General features: G+C 32.9%; 1 non-coding gene across 1 annotated transcript; it reads left to right on the forward strand.

Annotated features, from left to right (window-relative positions):
• Window positions 1-308: 308 nt before the first annotated feature.
• LOC150069541 (small Cajal body-specific RNA 4) lies at window positions 309-438 on the forward strand. The gene has a single exon (XR_016538580.1).
• The last annotated feature ends 20,306 nt before the right edge of the window (window positions 439-20,744 follow it).

Here is a 20,744-nt window from a genome sequence, read left to right on the forward strand (position 1 = left end):
AAAGTTGCATTCTTTATTTTGTAGAATTGTTTACCTTAATATACCTGGTTTTTGTTTTAAATATTCCCACCCACTGGGCTCTCACTGATGTCAAGATGGTTTGTGATATGAAAGCCAATGGACAATTAAAAATTCTCATCTTATTTTTTGATCAATGAAAGATATCTAATAGAAAAAAACTCCCAAGATCCAAATTTGAGGAAACAAACATACTTTTTTTAAACTAAACAAAATGAACCAAAATATTTTTATACTGTTGACATATTGTAGATACTTAGGGCTTTGTCCTTTGGATGGTTAGCGAACTGTCTGGCAGACCAAGAAGGTTGAATCTGATGAAGGAAGACTGCTTTGCTAACACACTCCTCCTAGATAAGAGATTTCGAGAGAGCAGCTCTCATGGGAGAAAATCTCAGGGCTTGACTGTACTCTACTTGCCCAACATTCTACTCCAGCTTTGCAGCTTATTCTCAGCTACAATTTTTGGTTCATTTTTTTTTTCTGTTGATTAAAAGGATATTTTATTATTTCTTTTTCCATATATTTTTGTAGTAATTAATAGGAGGGTTACATTATATTCACCAGATATAAGGTGCATTACTTCACAAACATGTATACCTTTTCTCATGTCTTGTCCCCATTTCCCTCCCCCCACCCCCACCCCTCATCTTGTTTTACCCCTTCCCTATCTGGTGTCAACCAAATAATCTGTTATCTGATATAATATATCAGATAACAACGTAAAATACTGTAACAATATAAGCTAACCAAAGGACAGCAAAAGAGAAAAGAGAGAACATATTGCTTATTTTTTATTATTATTATTATTATTATTATTATTATTGCCGGACCTGAGCTTGAGCTCAGGGCCTGAACACTATCCTTAGGTTTTCTCAAGGATAGAACCCTACCACTTGAGCTATAGCACCACTTCTAGCTTTTTTTTTCTAAGCATGAGGTACCAAGACATCGAACCCAGGTCTTTGTGCATGCTAGGCAAGCATTCTAACACTAGGCCAAACTCCTGGCCCAATTGCTCAGTTTGACATTGTCCTACTGTGAACATGTTTCTTTTCTTTTCTTATTATGTCTTGATATTTTCCCCGTGTCTCTGGCTATTCTTCATAAGTCACTCTGATCTTTTTGTTTGTTTGTTTTTTTCTTCATGGTCATGGGGCTTAAACTCTGGGTCTGGGCATTGCTCCTGAGCTCTTCTGCTCAAGGATAGTACTTTACCTCATGAGGCACAGTGCTACTTCCAACTCTCTAATTATCTATATTTCTCAAGCTACTAAATATGTCTTGAAATTCCTTTAGATTTTTATCTGGATTAGGTTTGACTGCTATGCTACTCTTTCTCTAGCCCACATCAGCTTTTCTCATTCAGCAGTTACTTATTGTAAATATATATATATATATATATATATATATATATATTTACAGTGCTGTGTGGTTCCCTGAGGTTGAAACTACTTCTGTCGAACTGTAAACTTAATCCATCTATTGGATATTTTATAAGAAATTGAAATACAATATAGTTCCAAATGGGATTTATAATCTAATTCTTATAACTTCTAATATTCTTATATTAGTGAAATTATGTACTCAGCAAATCAAATACAGGAGCTGAAAACTAGGAAATCATCTACATTGTATTGTCTGTTCAAACAACTAAAAGAAATTATATTCTAGATATTTTTCCCTTATATTCACACATTTTTTTGTTGATTATAACAGCATTAGCTCACAAGAAATGTGTACTCCCCTTCTTTTACTCCTAAGAATTCAGGTTATATAGCTTATCTTTAGTAAAACCTTTCTGATTGATAGGTTTAGATAGCTTTTTCAACATGGAACGATAGATTTTATGGCATGTTACTTAGACATTTGAGAATATACTCAAAATAGCTTAAAAAATCAATAGAAAAACAGGTATTTCCATTAGATGAATAGACAAAATAAAAACAAGGCTAAGCTCTTTCAGAACTGAGGTCCAGAGCTCTAGCATTCTGGGAAACTACTTTTGGGTTTGTTTACAAAAGAGATTATGTTATTGAGGATGCTGTCAACATTTAGTTTTCTTTATTGTTATTTCATTTTGTTTTTTTTACAAGGCCTGTTAATAAGATATGCATTTGATCTCAATATAAATGGAAAGGAAAGGAAAAAAGCACTACATGGACAAAAATAAAATAAATTTTAAAAACTGGAGAAATATCTGAGCCTCCCTTTCTCATTTCAGAAGAAATGTTCAAGGGACTGTGAATGACTTTTTACATTTTGAACCAGTTTTCATTTTTTCATGTGTAGCTTAAAGTAAAAGAAAAAGATACAAATCAAAGATTATGTGTTCTTGCTGAATTGTCTTTATCATAAATTTTGCTTTCCTTAAATAATCATTGATGTTGATGATGATGATGATGATGATGATGATGATGATGATGATGATTATGGTGATGATGTTAAGGAATCAAGTATCTGCCCTGCTCACTATGTCTTCTTCAACAATGAAGAGCAACTGTGCTCAGCCTGACTCTAGAGTATTTCTACTCTTGTAGTTTCCTTATGATGTTTTCATTTCCTGTGTGTCATGCTCAATCCACATTCCTGAATCCATTGACTTCCACATGCTAGTTACTTACCACTGCCTGGCAGACAGAGGTCCTGATCCTCCTACTACCAACAAAGACACTCTCAGAAATGGCAGTCCTTCTCATCATCCCTGAGAAAGACATTCTCTACTTAACTGATTAACATCTCAGGATTATGCTGATTGTGTTTCTTCCTTCCAAATACTGAGTTCCTACATAATAGGTTCTCTTGAAAGAGTGAGGTAAAGGAGAGAAAAGAAGAACAGTAAATTTAAGGTAGTACTTTTGCTCAAATGTTCCTCTCTTGAAGAGATTTGATAAATATTTAGATCTTCATAACAAGCTTTCTCCTGATCTGCTTTTACCTATATCTGACCTTTCCAGTTGCTTGATTCTATGACAAGTAGACAGTTCATTTAGCTTTTAGCTCATAATTCATTCACACTCTTCCTGTGCCCTTGCAGCATCCATATACTTCTTGTCTAAGTGTCTAAGCTAAATGTCCTTATTTACATTTCCTGTGAAGTATCTCACATTACCTTAAGAGAGTGTCAGCATGTGTATATATTACAATAGAAATTCAGTGACTTAATTTACATCAGTTGAATTGAAATCAAGGAACTTGCCTGGTACATGATTCTGATTTTAAATTTAGTTATTTCAAAATGAACAAGATTATAATTGATTTTACAAAGTAAGGAAAGTCATGTATTCACTAAGAAAGTAAAAATTAATTGGATAATGTAAAATTTGATTTTAAGCCAAATATATGTTATTTTTCTTTAGTAGTTTTTATTTTAGTTGCAGTAATGAGTTAAGAATTAGTGCCACTATACTTTGTTGGCAGGGAAATTTTCTTTACCTTATCCATCATTTTAAAAAACACACTTACTCTAACCTTTATCTTGGCTCATTTCCCAGAATTCTGTATCTTTTCTAGAGAGCTGCAGTAATTACTTATGTTTGTATTTGATGGTTCTTCTTGCCAACTCTATTACTTATTGTCAGTTCTGAAATGTTGTGGTATAAAATGTATGTGTCACTTTCCAAGGTCTAAGTATCGTATCTGCTAATATTGATGATATTGGGAGCTACTATTTCCAGCTGTTGAGATCCTGTTTGAATAGCTTTGTTCTTAATTTTTTTGTTGGATCAGGGTGGTGGCAAGAGATTTTATTATAACCTTTGTGCTAACTGTTGCCCTTCTGGCAAAAGGACATTAACCCACCAAGTACCACAGGCACAGGATTCTTTTCTCTCTAGTCCTCAATGAACAATTGTTCCTCCTTTGTACTCCCACTCAGTGGAACATCTCACTGGATATATTCAGATCAGATGTATCACTGATCTTTCTAGCTCTTACATGGATTATATGATTTATAAATCTATACAAATAAGAAATGAATTCAGAAAATAATCATTAAGTTTTGTAAAAAAGTCATAAAACCTCTTAAACTCCAAAAATGGATTCCAAAAACAACACTTAATTTTTTTTGTTTGGATTCAGAAAAAAAATTGAGTTCCCTCTTCCTCAGATTATCAGCCATATAGAGAAATTGGTGAACTTGACCTTTGCCCAGATGGTCCTTGTTTTTATTATCTTTTTCTTGTTTAATTTTGTTGTGTTGAGAATAATTAGCATGACAACTTTTTTAAGCCATGAAGTGAGATTTAATGGGAAGCACAGGAAAATAAATGGAGAAATGAATGATGGAAAATCTAGCACATGTATATAGGTGGAAAAGACACCAAGTAATGTGAGGGGATTGGTGGTGTTGGGACAGACAGGGAGATGAAGGAGAAGTGATTCCTTTACATGCCAACTGAAATGTTGGATTGAAACCCTTTTATACCACTACACAAAGATAATGAAAATGTATATGCAAAGAAAAATATAAAAAAATGTGTGGAGAAGCACATAAAACTTAATATTCTTGATTATTCTTCATTAGGTATTGAAATAAATTGGAAAATAAGTAAATCTAAATGCAATCCTAGATACGATGATGAGATAAATACATGTAGGTCACTTCTCTCTATAAAATATGGGCTGGAGTCAGGAGTTTGGCCTAGTGGTAGAGTGCTTGCCTAGCATGCACGAATACCCGGGTTCGATTCCTCGGTACCACATACATAGAAAAAAGTTGGAAGTGGTGCTGAGTCTCAAGTGGTAGAGCTCTAGCCTTTAAAAAGTCCAAGGACAGTGCTCAAGCCCTGAGCCCAAGCCCAAGACTGGCAAAAAAAAAATGGGCTCTAATGGAATAGACCTGAGGACCCAGATATTAACTCACAAACCTATGGCCACCTAATCTTTAATAAGAGAGCTGAAAAAATAGAATGGAAGAAAGGCAGCCTCTTCAACAATGGTGCTGGCAGAACATGTTAGGCACCTGCAGAAAACTAAAGTTGGATCCTATTTTGTAACCCTGCACTAGGATTAATTCCAAATGGATCAAAGACCTCGAGGTAAAAGCGGATACACTGAAAACTTTACAAGAAGGAATATGAGATACACAAGGTCTCCTTTGCACAGGTTGAAACTTTCTTAATAAGGACCAAGAAACACAGCAAATCAGAGAATGGCTGGAGAAGTGGGACCTCATTAAACTGCGGAGCTTCTGTATGGCAAAGGAATAGCTAGCAAATTAACTAGAAAGCCTACAGAGTGGGAGAAGATCTTTACTAACCATACAACAGACAAAGGCCTCATATCTAAAATATATCAACAGCTCAAAAAATTGAATCATTCCAAAACTAATCTCTAAAGAAACAACCATCCCATCAAAAGATGGGCCAAAGACTGAAAGAGAGTCTTCTCTGAAGAAGAAATAAGAATGGCTTATAGACACATGAAGAAATGCTCGACATCTCTGGTCATAAAAGAAATGCAAAACAAAACAACACTAAGATTCTACCTCACTCCAGTCAGAATGGCTAGGATCAAGAAAAGTAATAACAACAGATGCTGGAGGGGATGTGGCCAGGAGGGATCACGACTACAGTGCTGGTGGGAGTGCAAACTTGTTCAACCACTATGGAAAGCAGTATGGCAGTTCCTCAAAAGACTAAACATAGAGCTCCCCTATGACCCAGCTATTCCTCTACTAGCATTTATCCAATTGTCCAGAAACAAGGTCAAACTAAATCCACTAGCACAACGATGTTCATTGCAGCACTATTTACCTTAGCAAAGATATGGAACCAACCCAGATGCCCCTCAGTTGATGAGTGGACCAACAAGATGTGGTATTTTTACACAATGGAATTCTACACTATTATCGGAAATAATGACATTGCCCTATTTGTAAGGTAATAGAAAGACTTAGAAAAATCATATTAAGTGAATTAAGCCAGACTCAAAGGAACTTAGGCTCAATGGTTTCCCTCATTTGTCATAACAAGTAGAAACCTTGAGCTCTCTAACAGAGAGTTACAGTAGAACAATACCTAAATACATAAGGCCATATGGTATGACACTAAATGAAATGACCTCCAGGATATAGAAAGAAAAGCCATATAATGAGTGATTGTTGTCCTTAATGTACTATGTTGTCTCTCATCTTTTTTACTGTCCCTTGGTTATCTCTATTGTTACAGTATTTCACCTTGCTATCTGATATATTGTATATATGCTTATTTCGTTATTTGAAAGCAGATATGGAAGCTGGAAAAACAAGATTAGGGGCGGGGTGAGGTGAAGTAATGTACTTTTTATTTTGTGAATATAAGTAACCCTTCTATTAATTACAACAAAAATATATGAAAAAATAAATAAATACAAACTGAGTATTGGAGATGAATATGAAGAACAAAAGGTTATATAATTTATATTCACATACAGGTATATACTAATATGTGTGTATGTGCATATGTGCTTGTATATGTATACATATCTAGATATTACAAAAATATGTATATGCTCCTTTATAGGCTGTATTTTTCTCCATTTCTTCTACCTGTCTTCTAAAATACTTGCCCAATCAGTATGTTTTAACAATTCCATCAAACCAGAAATTTAAACACATACTACGAAAAAGAATCAATTATATTCATAAAATATGCTAGAGAGATCTTAAAATTGTTAGCATATGGGACTAGTTTTTTCCACAATTACATTATGATAATTAGAATTTTTTTTCTTTTTCTTTTTTTATTGTAATTAGTAAAAGGGTTACATGATATTTGCCAGATAGAAGGTGCATTAATTCACATACATTGATACCCTTTCACATGTCTTGGTCCCATTACCCTCACCCCCCACACCCCCCACCCGTCTTGGTTTTCCCCCCTTCCCTATCAAATTTCAAATATCCAAATACAAATAAATTCAATATATCAGATAACAAAGTGAGATACTATACCAATATGAGATAACCAAGGGACAGCAAAGGAGATGAGAGACAACATAGTACATTAAGGACAACAATCATTCATTATATGGCTTTTGTTTCACTATCCTGGAGGTCCTTTCAATTAGCTTCACATTATATGTCCTTATGTATCAAGATTTTGCTCTATTGCAAATCTCTGCTAGTAGAGCCCAAGGTTTCTACTGATTATGACGAATGAGGGAAACCATTGAGCCTAAGTTCCTTTGAGTCTGGCTTACTTCACTTAATAGGATTTTTTCTAAGTCTTTCCATTTCCTAACAAATGGGGCGATGTCATTCTTTCTGACAGCAGCATAGAATTCCATTGTGTACAAATACCACAACTTGTTGATCCACTCATCAACTGAGGGACATCTGGGTTGGTTCCATATCTTTGCTATGGTGAATAGTGCTGCAATGAACATTGTTGTGCTAGTGGGTTTAGTATGTCCTTGTTTCTGGGTGGTTGGGTAAATGCCAAGTAGTGGAATTGCTGGGTAATTAGAATTTTACATTATAATTTTAACAAACTTACAAATTTTAACAAACAGATGACATTTTCTTTTCTCTTGTGACCAAATCTCACCATCATACCTAAACTGGACCCCAGCTGTCAATATTCTTGTTTCATCATCCAGAATGCCAGGATTCTTGTGTTCAAACATGCACAACTCAGAATTTCCTATTTGTTTTCTTTTAAAATGGTATTTTATTTTCTTTGCTTTACTTTATGCCTGTGCCAGGGCTTCAAATCAAGGCAGTGGGCTGTTAGCTTTTTCCTCAATGTAATTCTAAGCCATATTTGTCAAAGATACTGAGATTTAGATGATATCATTGAAATCAATGAGTAGTCTCTTTAATGTGATCCATGGGAAGGTAATTGTATTAGTTTGGTGGTGGTGTGAACTAGAGATCAAGTCCCTTGTACAGGCTTGAGCCTGAGATTCAGGTTTCAAGCAGGTGACACAATGCTCTGCTCAAGGATGCTAATCTGATGACTGAGCATGGAAGGCTCACATGACCACAAGTTAGGGTCTCTCTTTATACCCTGAGTTTAGGGAATCGTGGACGAAGTGCAAAAATATACTCTGCCCTCTTCAATTCATGGTTTCATATTTCTGTGTGTTAAAACCAGATACTCTGTACTCTGTACTATTCTCTGATTCCACAATACTGAATCAAAAAACATCATGAGATGATGTAGCTCAAATGTTCTTTCCTTGAACAATCAGTGCAATAATAACTGGAAAACACAAGTTTGACCATTCTATTTTTATGGATCATAAGTCCTGAAGGAAGGAATTATTGCTTCTTTCTAAAAGACAAATGCCCTTATGAATTGGAGAAAAACGATATCTGTAATAGCTGCTCTTTGCCCATTGTAATGAACAGACCATGTGTGATTCTGTAGTAGTATTTCATCCTGAAAGTAGATCAAATCCATTAGAAATAGCAAATAACCTGTCCGATCACCCCACATCAACAATGAATAGACTCATATCTAGTACCTAACCATCTCTTCCTTCTATTCATCTCTAGTGTCATTGGACAAGTCTAAACATTGTTTTAAATGGTATCAAGACTTTGTCTTGCTTTTATTCAGAAATTCTATTTTACCCTTCATACCTTTTTTTACAAGTACATGTAAACTCCAAGAAGATTTTTTTCTTTTGCTAAAGGTTCTCCTTTTCTAAAGTCAGTGAGTCTATTATTTTTTCCTTTAAATAAGCTTATGCTTGCAAAAAATATAAAAGTATAAATCTAAATTGTAATGACAAGCCCTTAGGAATAGCTAAATCAGTTGTGAAACAGCCAGATTTATTTTCTTTGTAATATTGGAAATAAGGTCTGCAGGAAATAAGAGATTCATGAAAGAAACAATTTTATTCTCTATTAGTTTTCCTTTGTTTTAAAGTAGAACTCTTATTTCTTTAAGATAATTCATTTAATCACTGTGGCAAAGACAGTATGTCACAGAGTTCTAACATTACAATAAACAGATGATCAATAGGTTCAGACAACAAAATAAAACGTTCTCAGCTTTATTAAACTTCAGGGACATGTGGAAAGCAACTGGGAAGTAAACTAGCATTAAAAGTCAGTTAATCTAGCTATTATTGTAAAGTGCATCAGAGCCACTGACTAGCATGGGGTTTCTTATAGTTATTGAGGCCAGACCAGGTTGAAAAACAGCTAGAAAAAATAAATAAATAAATAAAACTGAGTGCAACATTTAACTCAACAATTTTCAGAGAAGAATTACTACTTCCATTTTTATCAACATAATATTTTTTATATTTTAGGATTTCAGTTGATGTTCATTTTCATCTTATTTTGAAAACAACTCAAAGTTTTAAATATATATTGGAGTCCAAATGGCTCTTGATAATTCCTAACTCATTACTTCATTGTAAAATACTGTCCCTTGAGTGTAGAACAGACCTAATGATGCATTTTAGCCAATTATATATGAGAAAGATCACTTCTTTGATTAGGCTAAAAAAGCAGTGTCTTTCCTTCATTTTAAGACTCTGTGGTTGGTTTGGGGAAGTGAGGTGTCACAGTAGAGAAGACCAGGTATCAAAGATTCCAGGATAACCACTCACCAACAGCCGTTACGTCCCAATAAAACAGCTTGGGGGAGTCGGGGGAAGGAAATGGGGACCATGACATGAGAAAGGGTATCAATGTATGTGCACCATCTGTCTGGTAAATATAATGTAACCCTTCTATTAATTACAATAAAACTATATGAAAAAAAAAAGAATGGGAGCTTGACCAGCACATAAATCTGAAAAAAATTCTTCCCTCAGATAAACCTTAGGATGAGACTTAGCTTTAGCAAATGGTTTGCAAGTTATGATAAGGCATAAATGTATCCAATCAATCCGTGCCCCGATGTCTGATGCACAGAACCTGCAGCAATAAATATGATGCTTTAAACATGTAAAATCTGGAGTCATTTATAATAGCAATAGACAACTATTGTACCCCCAAACTTGGGTTTATCTGCTCTGCATAGATCCTGGAAACCTTCAAATTTAGGAAGATAATCTTAGAAATAAATACAACTTGAATTGTCTGGCAAAAAATGGACTCCAAATAAGTATTATTAATGTACTTGAAAATTATTTTGAACTATAAGCATTTTAAATATTTTTATATAAGAAATAGCCTATTGAAATAATTTTGTTTCCATAGAAACGTTTTGTTCCTTTATTTCCAACTAAAGTGATTTATCAGTTTATATGTACCAAGGGTAGATTGATGCATCTAAACCAACATTGCCTGCAAAGTAAGAAGTAAAAGAGATTCCTGTCTGCAAGCCTGTGCAAATATCCCATATGTTCTGGAGTTCTTGTACTCTGGCAATGAGAATTGTTATAAATCAAGCATCAAGCAAGGACATTTTGTTCAGGTCAATTGCTTAAAGATGCTTAATCAGTCATTGTCCTTTGTGAGTTTCGTGATATCCTCTTCCTATTGTTATAGGTTATCACATAAATACATGCAGATCTAGGGCTACCAATGTTAGGGCCTTAGGGTCAAACACAGGGTTTTCATTCTTTCAGGAATAATATCAGCTTTTAGTCATACTCTAATGTGACTTCATCAGCTTTTGCAATATTGAACATGCTATTCTTTCTAGAAATGGTAAAATGATATATTTGTACTTTTATTTTTTTCATTTAAAATAGAAGGAAGTTATCAAAATAGTTAACATTCCCTTATGCTGTCCTACACAAATTCAAAGTAAGGTTGAATGGCAAAAGAGCAAAAGACAGCTCATGGACACACACACACACACACACAGAGCTGTTTTCTGGCTAGTTAAATGTAACTGTATTTTCTTAGGGTTTATTTCCCCACTGGAAAGGGGTAATTTTAACATGTGTAAGAAAAGTGTTGAGGATAGTAAATGAAGTCTCAGAGAATTCAAGAACACTTACTGGAATCTAGGGCATGAACACGCATAAAGGTGAGGTTAGCATGAGTAGCATCATGTTGGTACCAGAAGCAGAAATATGTTTAAGGCAGTGGTTTCTGCTTGGTTTGTAGAACTACTAGCACATTGCAAATAAACATTTCATTGTAAGTTTTCACTCAACATATCACGAATCCTAGAAATCTCTCATTGTGGAAATTACTTATTTACTGACTTGGGAGTGATCTTAGATGGCAATAAAGGAAGTTCTAGTGACAAACACACAAGGCGGTGTATTTTATATTCTCTACACACTAAACATAAAAGTGCAAATCTTGGCAAGGAAGAGGCAATGAGTAGAGAACTGTTTGATGTGAGAGTCTAAACAAACAACCAATGAGAAATTGAAAATGGATAGTGAAGAAAACTTTGAAAGTGGGGGATTAGAAAGAAACTTCAGATGATTCATAAATAATAGAACAAATTCAGGCTAAAACTTATGAGTTTTCCGCACATACACAAAATATGGCAACTGGCATGTAAAACTATAACTTTTCACAACTATTCTATCGGGTTTATTTTCCTCATCCAAATACTGTAGTGCATTTAATGCTATTAAGCACATTCATGTTTCAGAATTGCTCAAACAAATGTCGCATTCTGAAAGTCGAAGCAATGTGCCATTTTCATTAAACTCTCATTTGGAAACATATGAGAATTTCATCTCTTATTTTTCTTTTTTTTGCAGAAGAAATGTTAGAAAAAATGTTATCTGTAGAATAAAGCAATAAAGTACTGTTATCATTCATAATGAGTTAAATAGTTATAGACTAAATAATTCTGTGTATGACTTACATATCCAAAATTCTGCCAGGGATATATCATTTCATCCTATCTGCAGCATGATTGTAGGGAAAATATATCATTCCTTTTAATACAGTAGCACAGAGGGTTTTCTTATTTATTGTACACCTTGGAGTTCTTTTTATTATTAGTTTTCTCTTCTGTTTTTTTTTTCCTTTTGCCCTGTTTTTTATTTCTGTGCCCTTTGCCTGTTATATAAGTTTATCTGACTTGGGGAAGGGAAGGGAAATAAAATATATGGTGAGACAAAAGATGAAGAAATCAGCAGTGGTTGGAAATGAATTATACAACTTGTGGGAGTGGGGTCAAGAGGGAAAAATCTTGGGAGAAAATGAGGGAGGGGATGGCATTGTTCATAAAGAAATACACTTATTATCTGATTTGTCTGTTATCTTTCAGTACATCACCAGTATAATCGAAAAAAAAATTAAAAAATGACATCACTAGGTGAAAATTTTACTTCGACTTTTCCACAGTTGTCATCATATTAGTAATCTTTCAAGGAACATTTACTTTGCCATTCATCTATTTTTTTCTCTTTCTATTCTCATCTATTTCTTAACATTTTTACATAAATAAGAATATGTAGTGAAAGTCAGAAAAAGGCAGATTTGAATCTTAAAAATAGAATCTTATTGACATTATTATATTTTATTCCCAGGTAACTCTACAATGAGTCTCTAAGGTTTTTGAATTGTAGTTCTCTTTGTGGTGTAAGTTAATCTTCCTGGCTCTCCAGTCAGCACCTAGGGTGGAATGACAGGAACACATTCATAATCCTAGTTTCTGGTAACTCAGCAGAGCCACAGGCCAAAATTCTCTCCCTAGAGATCAATGGGCCTAGACCCAAGACAGCTTGGGAGATCAATTGCAATAGCACTACCATTTCTTTTTTCTGAACCATTCATACTTAAATAAAGGAAATGTTTGAAGGAAAATCATATATATATATATATATATATATATATATATATAAAACTCTTGTCAGTTTTTCTGAACAGCTTATATTAGAGCTTGAAAAAGAACAAAGTAGGAAAATTGCAAAAACTTGTCTTTGATAAGTTACCAGTAATCAGATATATGATTCAATGAATGATTGGGAAGTATAGCTAAGAATGATCACCAAATGAAACTGTACAGTGAGTAAACATAAAAGTAATATAAAATACAAAAAAACTAACAGTTCCATATTTATCATATAATAGTCATTACAAAGAAATTCAATAAGAATTTTGAACACTGGTATTTTTACTATATTTATATTCTCTTATTCATCAACTGTATGAGAAGAAATAGTTGTCTATTTCCAAAACAAATTTCCATCAGTCTGAAGCCCTGTTCAAGATTTTTCTTTAATCATAAACACTGAGCAAATATATTGTTCTATATTGGGATAAGACTTTTAAAATAGTACTCTCAGAGAATAGTAGAAATTGGTTTGTATTTTTTCCTTTCATGCAGCATATTCTGATATTAGGTTTATTTAGAAATTAATAGGTTTCTCAAAAATATCACCTTCACAAATAGCCTCATTGTTAGAAATTCTAATCTCCCATGTCAAAAGAAGCTGAACAGCATCTTCCGAGATCTTTAGCAACTGAGTTAAAAAGTATCAAGACAGGGGCTGTGATAAGGGAGGCCAGAAACAGATTTACTTCTAATGTTATACTATTTGAACTGTGGTAATTTTCTATGAATATTTTCTATGAATATTTTTATAATAAATGATCCAAGTCTCAGGAAAAGAGAATATTTCTGAAAAGATACTTGCTTTTTCTTATGTAAAGCAATGCTACAGTTCTATCACACAGTGGGATTTGTACAAGATATGCTCACTGTAGTATCCTGTTCCATTAATGGTTGAAAGAAGATGGGGTTTGGTACTTCATAATCTCATTCCTTCCCTTTTTTTCTCCCTTTCTCTCTCTCTCTCTCTTTCTTTCTCTCTCTTTCTCTCCCTCTCCCTCTCCCTCTCTCTCTCTCTCTCTTTCTCTCTCCCTCTCACGAACACACACACACACACACACACACACACACACACACGCGCACACACACACATACACATACACACAGTATATATAACTTAGGTAACATTCTCTACTGTTACTAGATCAAGGTCTGTGGTTATTATTCAGCATGTCCTTAAATACCAAGACTGAACACATTGTATCCACATATTTGCTATAATACATACGTTGATAAATCTGGCCCATTTAATATCATACCACATTAGTGATGATATGCATTTACTGGAATAGGAGGCACATCAATTCTGTGAGTCCTATGTGTTAGTCCAATTAGATCTTGGGAATGCAATAACCTCCTTTTGTTTCTGAAAGAGGCATTGTATGTTCACAATGGATTTCCAGCAAAGCTTCCCAATAAATAGTTTGCCTTAATTTCAATACTTATTCATTCAAGTTCTCACCTCTTATAACATATCTGCACAGGTTAGCACAAATTCTAACGATGTTTTGAATCTAATATCAGGAAAGAAAATGGACACAATAAAGGGTAAATGATAAAACTAAAATTTTAATGAATAAAAAGATAGCATAAAGTGAACTACATTCGCATCCAGAAATTCAAAATTTCTTGAACCTAAAATTATGAAGTTTCCTTTCGTTCACTATAGTATACTGATGCTAGTGCAGTTTATGTAAAAGGGATATAAACAATGACATTTACAATGTTACATTCCTTCATACTAGAAGATACATTTACCCTTTATTATGTCCATTTTCTGTCCTGATATTAGACTCAAAACATAATTAGAATTTGTGCTAATCTAGTCAATTGGATAAATAAATAAGATAGCAATTTAAAAAATAATGATGTGCACTCTATTAAATGCTAATATCTTGGAAATGGAAATATGCAATGGCTTCCTGATTACAACACATCCATCAGGGTTAAATAAAAGAAACAACATCTCAATTTAGAAAAGCAGAGTTACTGAAGTTGGAAAAGATTACAATTCTGTTGCAAAGGGTTATGTGTTTTCCAGAATCTGCTTTAAAATCAACTAACAGGGAGAAAATGAAATCTTGATGTATCTAGAACACTACTTGAACTTTGCAGCAACACTCTGAGTACTCAATTCAGGTGGGAAGTTGTTTTTTGCCTGTCTATAGCCAGGAAGAAATGCTTTTCAAAGAATTCAGTTTAAATCTTTAAAAGAAAATATCCTTGTGAGTATTCAAACACAGGATTGTGTCCCAGTGAGGACAAGTGAGTGGCACTGTGGCCCAGAATGGGAAGCTGAAAAAAGTGGTAAGCATAGGTAATAGAAACAGCAGAAATAATCATTTGTCACACGTGGGAAAAATGGTTTCTCTTTACATATGCCTGTAAGTACACACATGCAAATGAAAACACACACACACACACACACACACACACACACACACACACACACACACACACAGAGAGAGAGAGAGAGAGAGAGAGAGAGAGAGAGAGAGAGAGAGAGAGAGAGAGAGAGAGAGAGATTGGTTATGTGCCAATAAAAGACATTGATAGTTAAAGCAAAGACTCATTTTATGACTTAATATTTAAGCGGTCCATCTTTACAAGAAAAAAATCCCTCAAATACTAACAGTGATACGTTCACACATCTTCATATTGATATCTGATCCTTTAAATTTCACATTACTTTCTCACAAATACATGCTAACTTCAAAGTGTAAAACAGTAACATTGCATTTTAGATAGCATGCTACTCAACTGATCAGAGTAAACATTAACAGACAAAATAATGACAAGACAAAATTATGGACCTTTGCCACATATATCTTCCCCAAAGTTTGTATTTTTAAGATATATATTTATTTTTAATAAATGACTACCAGTAAAAACTCAAGGAAAAAAATTAATTGCAATCATTGAAAATAAAATTTAAAATATTTCAGCAAATAGCATCACAGAGCCTAAGAATTACCTTACTACAGAGCTTTCCATGGTACTGAATGTTAACCCAATCTTGCATATTGTTTTTAACTTAAAGCTATATTTGCAGCTGTTTTCCTTCCTATCTAAACCCTGTTTTGTCAACTTTCACTGTTACACCCATAATCTATACTGATTCCTCTCCTCTACATTCAAAATGAGGCTCAGTAAATACCAAAGTTTAGTGATTTTAGCAACTTGAATTTTTTTCAATGTAAATTTTACTGTAAAGGTGATATACAAAAGGGTTGCAGTTATATAAGTAAAGTAATTACTACATTTCTTTTTGAAAAGTGTTATCCCCTCTCTCATTTTCTCCCATATCCCCCCTGTTGCCACCCTTCAAGTTGTAAAGTTAACTTTCAACATAATTTCCAGTGAGTATTACTGTTGGACTGGTTTACCCTTTGTCTCACCATTTCTGTGATTCCCCTTCCCTTCCCTAAATCAGATAAATTTACATACAAGACAAAGAAAGGTTACAGAAATAAAAAAAAATAACACCAGGGAATAAACCAAAGGAAGAGAAAGAAATAAGAAAGAAATAACTATGAATAGCACAATTTAAAAAAAAAAAAAAACTTCTTTTTTCTGTTTCTTGATCTGTCTGTAAATCTACCAGTTAATCCAATGGATAGTAAAAGAAAAATAATTGCACTTGGGTATGATTAATTAAACAATACTCTATGCATCTCACAGTGAGAACAAAAGATGATATTCTTAGGAGAGGATCACAAGAACTTAGGTGTCTTATCCTCTCTCTACACTTACATATGTCCAACTTTAACTCAAAATAGTAACTTAAATTATATGCAGTGAGCCTGACTAGTTTATCAATTGAGGGTTTCTAAAGATCATTTCAGCTTTCAACTCTTTTCTATGAACTACATGAATAATGGCTACTTAAAATTTTAATTACTCATTAGTAAGAAGAGGTAAATAATTTTATTTGCCTATGCAACTTTAAAGCTCAAAAGTTTGGTTTTGTTTAAAGTAGTAAAACTAGCATATATGAATTTGAAGGTATAAACAATATTAAAAGCCACACTCATATATATATATATATATATATATATATATAATGTTTAGGCTGCTAAGTCTACTATAGAAATATCAAACCATATGCCATGCTGTATCTTTTTGGCATGTATAAAGAAATACCAGATTCTAATGATAAACACTTTAATTGGGGAAAGTTGCTGAGAATTGAGAGGTTCTGTTTTTTTGTTTTTGTTTTCTTTTTTTTTCAGAAAGAGGAAAAAGTTTACCTTTAAAGAGTTTTAATTCTTTCTGACATAATGTATGCCTCAATGGTAAAAATCAAATTCATTGTAAAACATTATCTAAGTAAATTTTGATATCCTCAATCTTTTGTTACTAATATCACATATTTTCACATAGATAAGTAATGCTCAAAATTTTATTTTGTGATATGCTAAACTAAGGTGTGATTTCTGAAAATATAACTCATGAAAAAAACACATTAATGGGCAGGGCACAGAGCCTAGTGATAGATTGCTCGCCTAGCATGTACAAAGTCATGGTTTTGATTCCTTGGTAACACATACATAGAAAAGGCCAGAAGTGGCACTGTGTCTCAAGTGGCTGGATGCTAGCCTTGAGGAAAAACTGCTCAAGGACAATGCCCAGACCCTAAGTCAGGCCCCAGGACTGGCAAAAAAAATTACATATATTATTATGCATTTATTTTATGGATATATTCTCTGAAGTTTTAAATCCTTAGAAGAAAAGTTGTTATCTAATGTCACAATTGGAAAAATACTGTGGAAAATTAAATTATAGTTCTGATGTCATATTCTACTCATTACTGATTATGTCTGGGTTTAATTAAAAATTTAAGTGAGAAAGGAAGACATTATAAGACAAGCATTCTCTATGAACATGACAGAAAAAGCACATAAATGTCTTTGATGCTTAGGATTTATTTGTTTGTGGATGTTCAGAAGTATTACTTATAAATTGCTTATATTTTGACAATGTATATCAGATGATAATATTTAAAATCTAATTTTTACTGACAGTTTTATGCCAGAATGCTTATAGTAAGTTTCCAGAGTTGTAGGTTTGCTTTAAAATCTTTAAATAGCTATTAAAATTATAAAAAATATAATACTAAAATAAAGTATTAGTAAATATAAAGAATAAAAAAATGAGCAGCCCTACCTTAAGAGAAACATGACCAATTACTTTGCAGTTTTACCCCAATTTTATTTACTCCTTAATTACTTTCTCAAAAGTATACTGACTCAAAGCACAATCATGGATTTTCTTTGCAATAAAAATTAAATTCATATATTCATCAGTGAAAAATGTTTACTTTGCTATAGTTTTTGTAATTAAATTAAAGAAAATATGTATAGGTGGATCTGAATATATGTGTATGTATTTTTACATATGCATATTCATGTAAGTATATAAATATATTTAAACTGTATACTTCCATAAGATATTCTATGATTACTTTTCTCCAAAATTTTCTTGGAAACAAGAAGAAAACATGGATGGGTGGGGTGAGGGGAGGGAAACGGGGTCCAAGACATGTGAAAGGGTATCAATGTATGGGAATTAATGCACCATCTATCTGGCAAATATCATGTAACCCTTCTATTAATTACAATTAAAAAATATATGAAAAAATAAAAATAAAAAAATAAAAAAGAAAACGTGGATGTATATTTAACAATCAGTGATTCATTCATTTATAGTTGATAAAATATTCAATTGTATCTAAAATAAAATACCTTCATCCATTTATAAGTTATTGCTCTTAGGGTGATTTTCAGATAATTTTTCTATTACAAATAATAAATAGTAAAGGATAGATTCTTCTGCACTTCTCTTGGTTAATGTGTGAAAATGTATTTTAATGTGTAGAATTACAAAAATGATTGACTTTTAGGTTCAATTTAACTGTTTTCCAAAATTCAGATTTGTCTTCCAAAGTGTTTTTGGTAAACCGTTTTAACTACCAATCCAAAGGGTGTAACTTCACAAAGTTGACAGCATTTGGTTTGTCAGATTATTAAATTTTGTCAATCTGGATGTGAATTGCCATCTCATTATGTTTTTAATTTACATTTAATTTGCATTTCTCTGAGGAGCTGCCAAGCAGAAGTCAGAGACTTGGAAGAGGCATGAGACACAGCTGCTGCTGAAGAAAAACCTTAAAATTAGAAAACATCCCAGACTCTTTACTCCTCACAACCTCCATTTTTCTATGTGGAAAATCCAACCTGGATATCTGGAATAACAGAAGTCTACATGTGTCTCCACCTGAAATTCAATGTTGAGAACACAAAGTAGTTATGATTGAATTGAAAAATGAAAATGGTTAACTTTATTATATCTGACTTTATAATTGAACACAAAGTACATTTCTTATATCTTTATATATTTTGTTCATATTTTACATTAGAAACCACAGTCAGTTGTTGGTGGCTCACACTGTAAACTGAGAGATTTTAAGTCAGGGAAGTTTTGGAGACTCTTACCTGCAATTAATCACCATAAAACCAGAAATGGAGCTGGAACTCAAAGTGATAGAGTGCTAGCCTTGATCAAAATGCTTAGAGACAGTGCCCAAGCTCTGAGTTCAAGACCCAAGACAGAAAGTAAATAAATAAATATAAAATTAAGATAAGAAATAAATAGTAAACATAATATATGTGAATCAATGAATCATCATGACTCTCATGGGCTATTACCTTTTACATAGTTGTATCACAATTTTGGAATTAAATTAGTAAATACAGCAAAGTGTTTTTGAGAAAATTTAGTTCTAGCTTAAAGTTGAAGTGTTTTACCTAATTTTTCTATCTTTTCTGTTTGAAATGAAATCTGGATTAGTCAGGATTCTCCATAAAACAAATGGTCATGAGTGCATGAAGTAATATATATACATACACTATATACACAGAATGAGATTGCATAAGTTCTAAATAAATTTGAAATCTATTTGTTTCATTATGCCATTTATTTTTCTCTTTATGTTTTTAATATTTTTAGTCCTTTATATATTTTTGGTTCCTTTTTTGTGGATAGCTGAAAAATACTTTCTCTCATTCTGTAGGCCATCTCTTCATTTTTATAAATTTGGGAGAATAACATTTTTCAGTTTTTGTTATTAGTTTTGACCGACTGAACTTCTCTATAGGAAGTCATTGCCTATGCCTAAATCTTCAGATGTTTCGCCTAAATTTATCCCACATTTTTAGTTTAAGTTCTTACATTAATATTTTGGTTCATTTTTATTATTTTTCATACAGTATGAGGCCTAGGGATCCAGTTTTATTTTAATCTTTTTTTTTCTTTACTCAGTTTCCCCAGCACCATTTTAAAGAGGCTGGCATTTTCTTAATGTATTTTGGTACCTTTATCAAGAACTATGCTATTCTTGCTATCTAAATTTATTTCTTCTATTCCATTGACATATGATTGTTTTTGTAATGGTACCATGATGTTTTTGTTACCCTGGTTATGTATTATAGCTTAAAATTAGGTATCCTGTTATATCCAACATTGATATATTGCAGATGATTGCTATTGACTTTTAGTATTTTATTTAAATTAATTGTCAAATAAATTTTACAACTGAAGAATGTTATTGGGATTTTAGTGGAGAACATTTGATAACATGACCACAGGCTTACATAATTTCTTCAGAATACATAATTTCTAAGGAGTCCTTTTCTTTTAATGTTCTTGATTTATTTCTTCAGTGTGTATTATTTTATGGGATAAGCTAACCTATTTTGAATGGAATCCACTTCTTATTTCTTTCTAAGCATGTTCAAAATTTATTTGTGGAAAAGCTGCTATTCTTAAAAAAATATTGTAAAGGTGATATACAGAGAAATTACAGTTACATGATTCTGTTAATGAATATATTTCCTTTTGAACAGTTTCACACCCTCATTCAGTTTCTCCCAGTTTTCCCCACCAGACGTCCCTCCCCCAAGAGTTGTATAGTTCATTTCTGACACAATGTCTAGTAGGTTTCATTACTGAATTTGTACACCTTTTGTC

Source organism: Megascapheus bottae, chromosome 1 (genome assembly GCF_031878675.1).
Source record: "Megascapheus bottae isolate mThoBot1 chromosome 1, mThoBot2.hap1, whole genome shotgun sequence".
NCBI classification, from domain to species: Eukaryota; Metazoa; Chordata; class Mammalia; order Rodentia; family Geomyidae; genus Megascapheus; species Megascapheus bottae.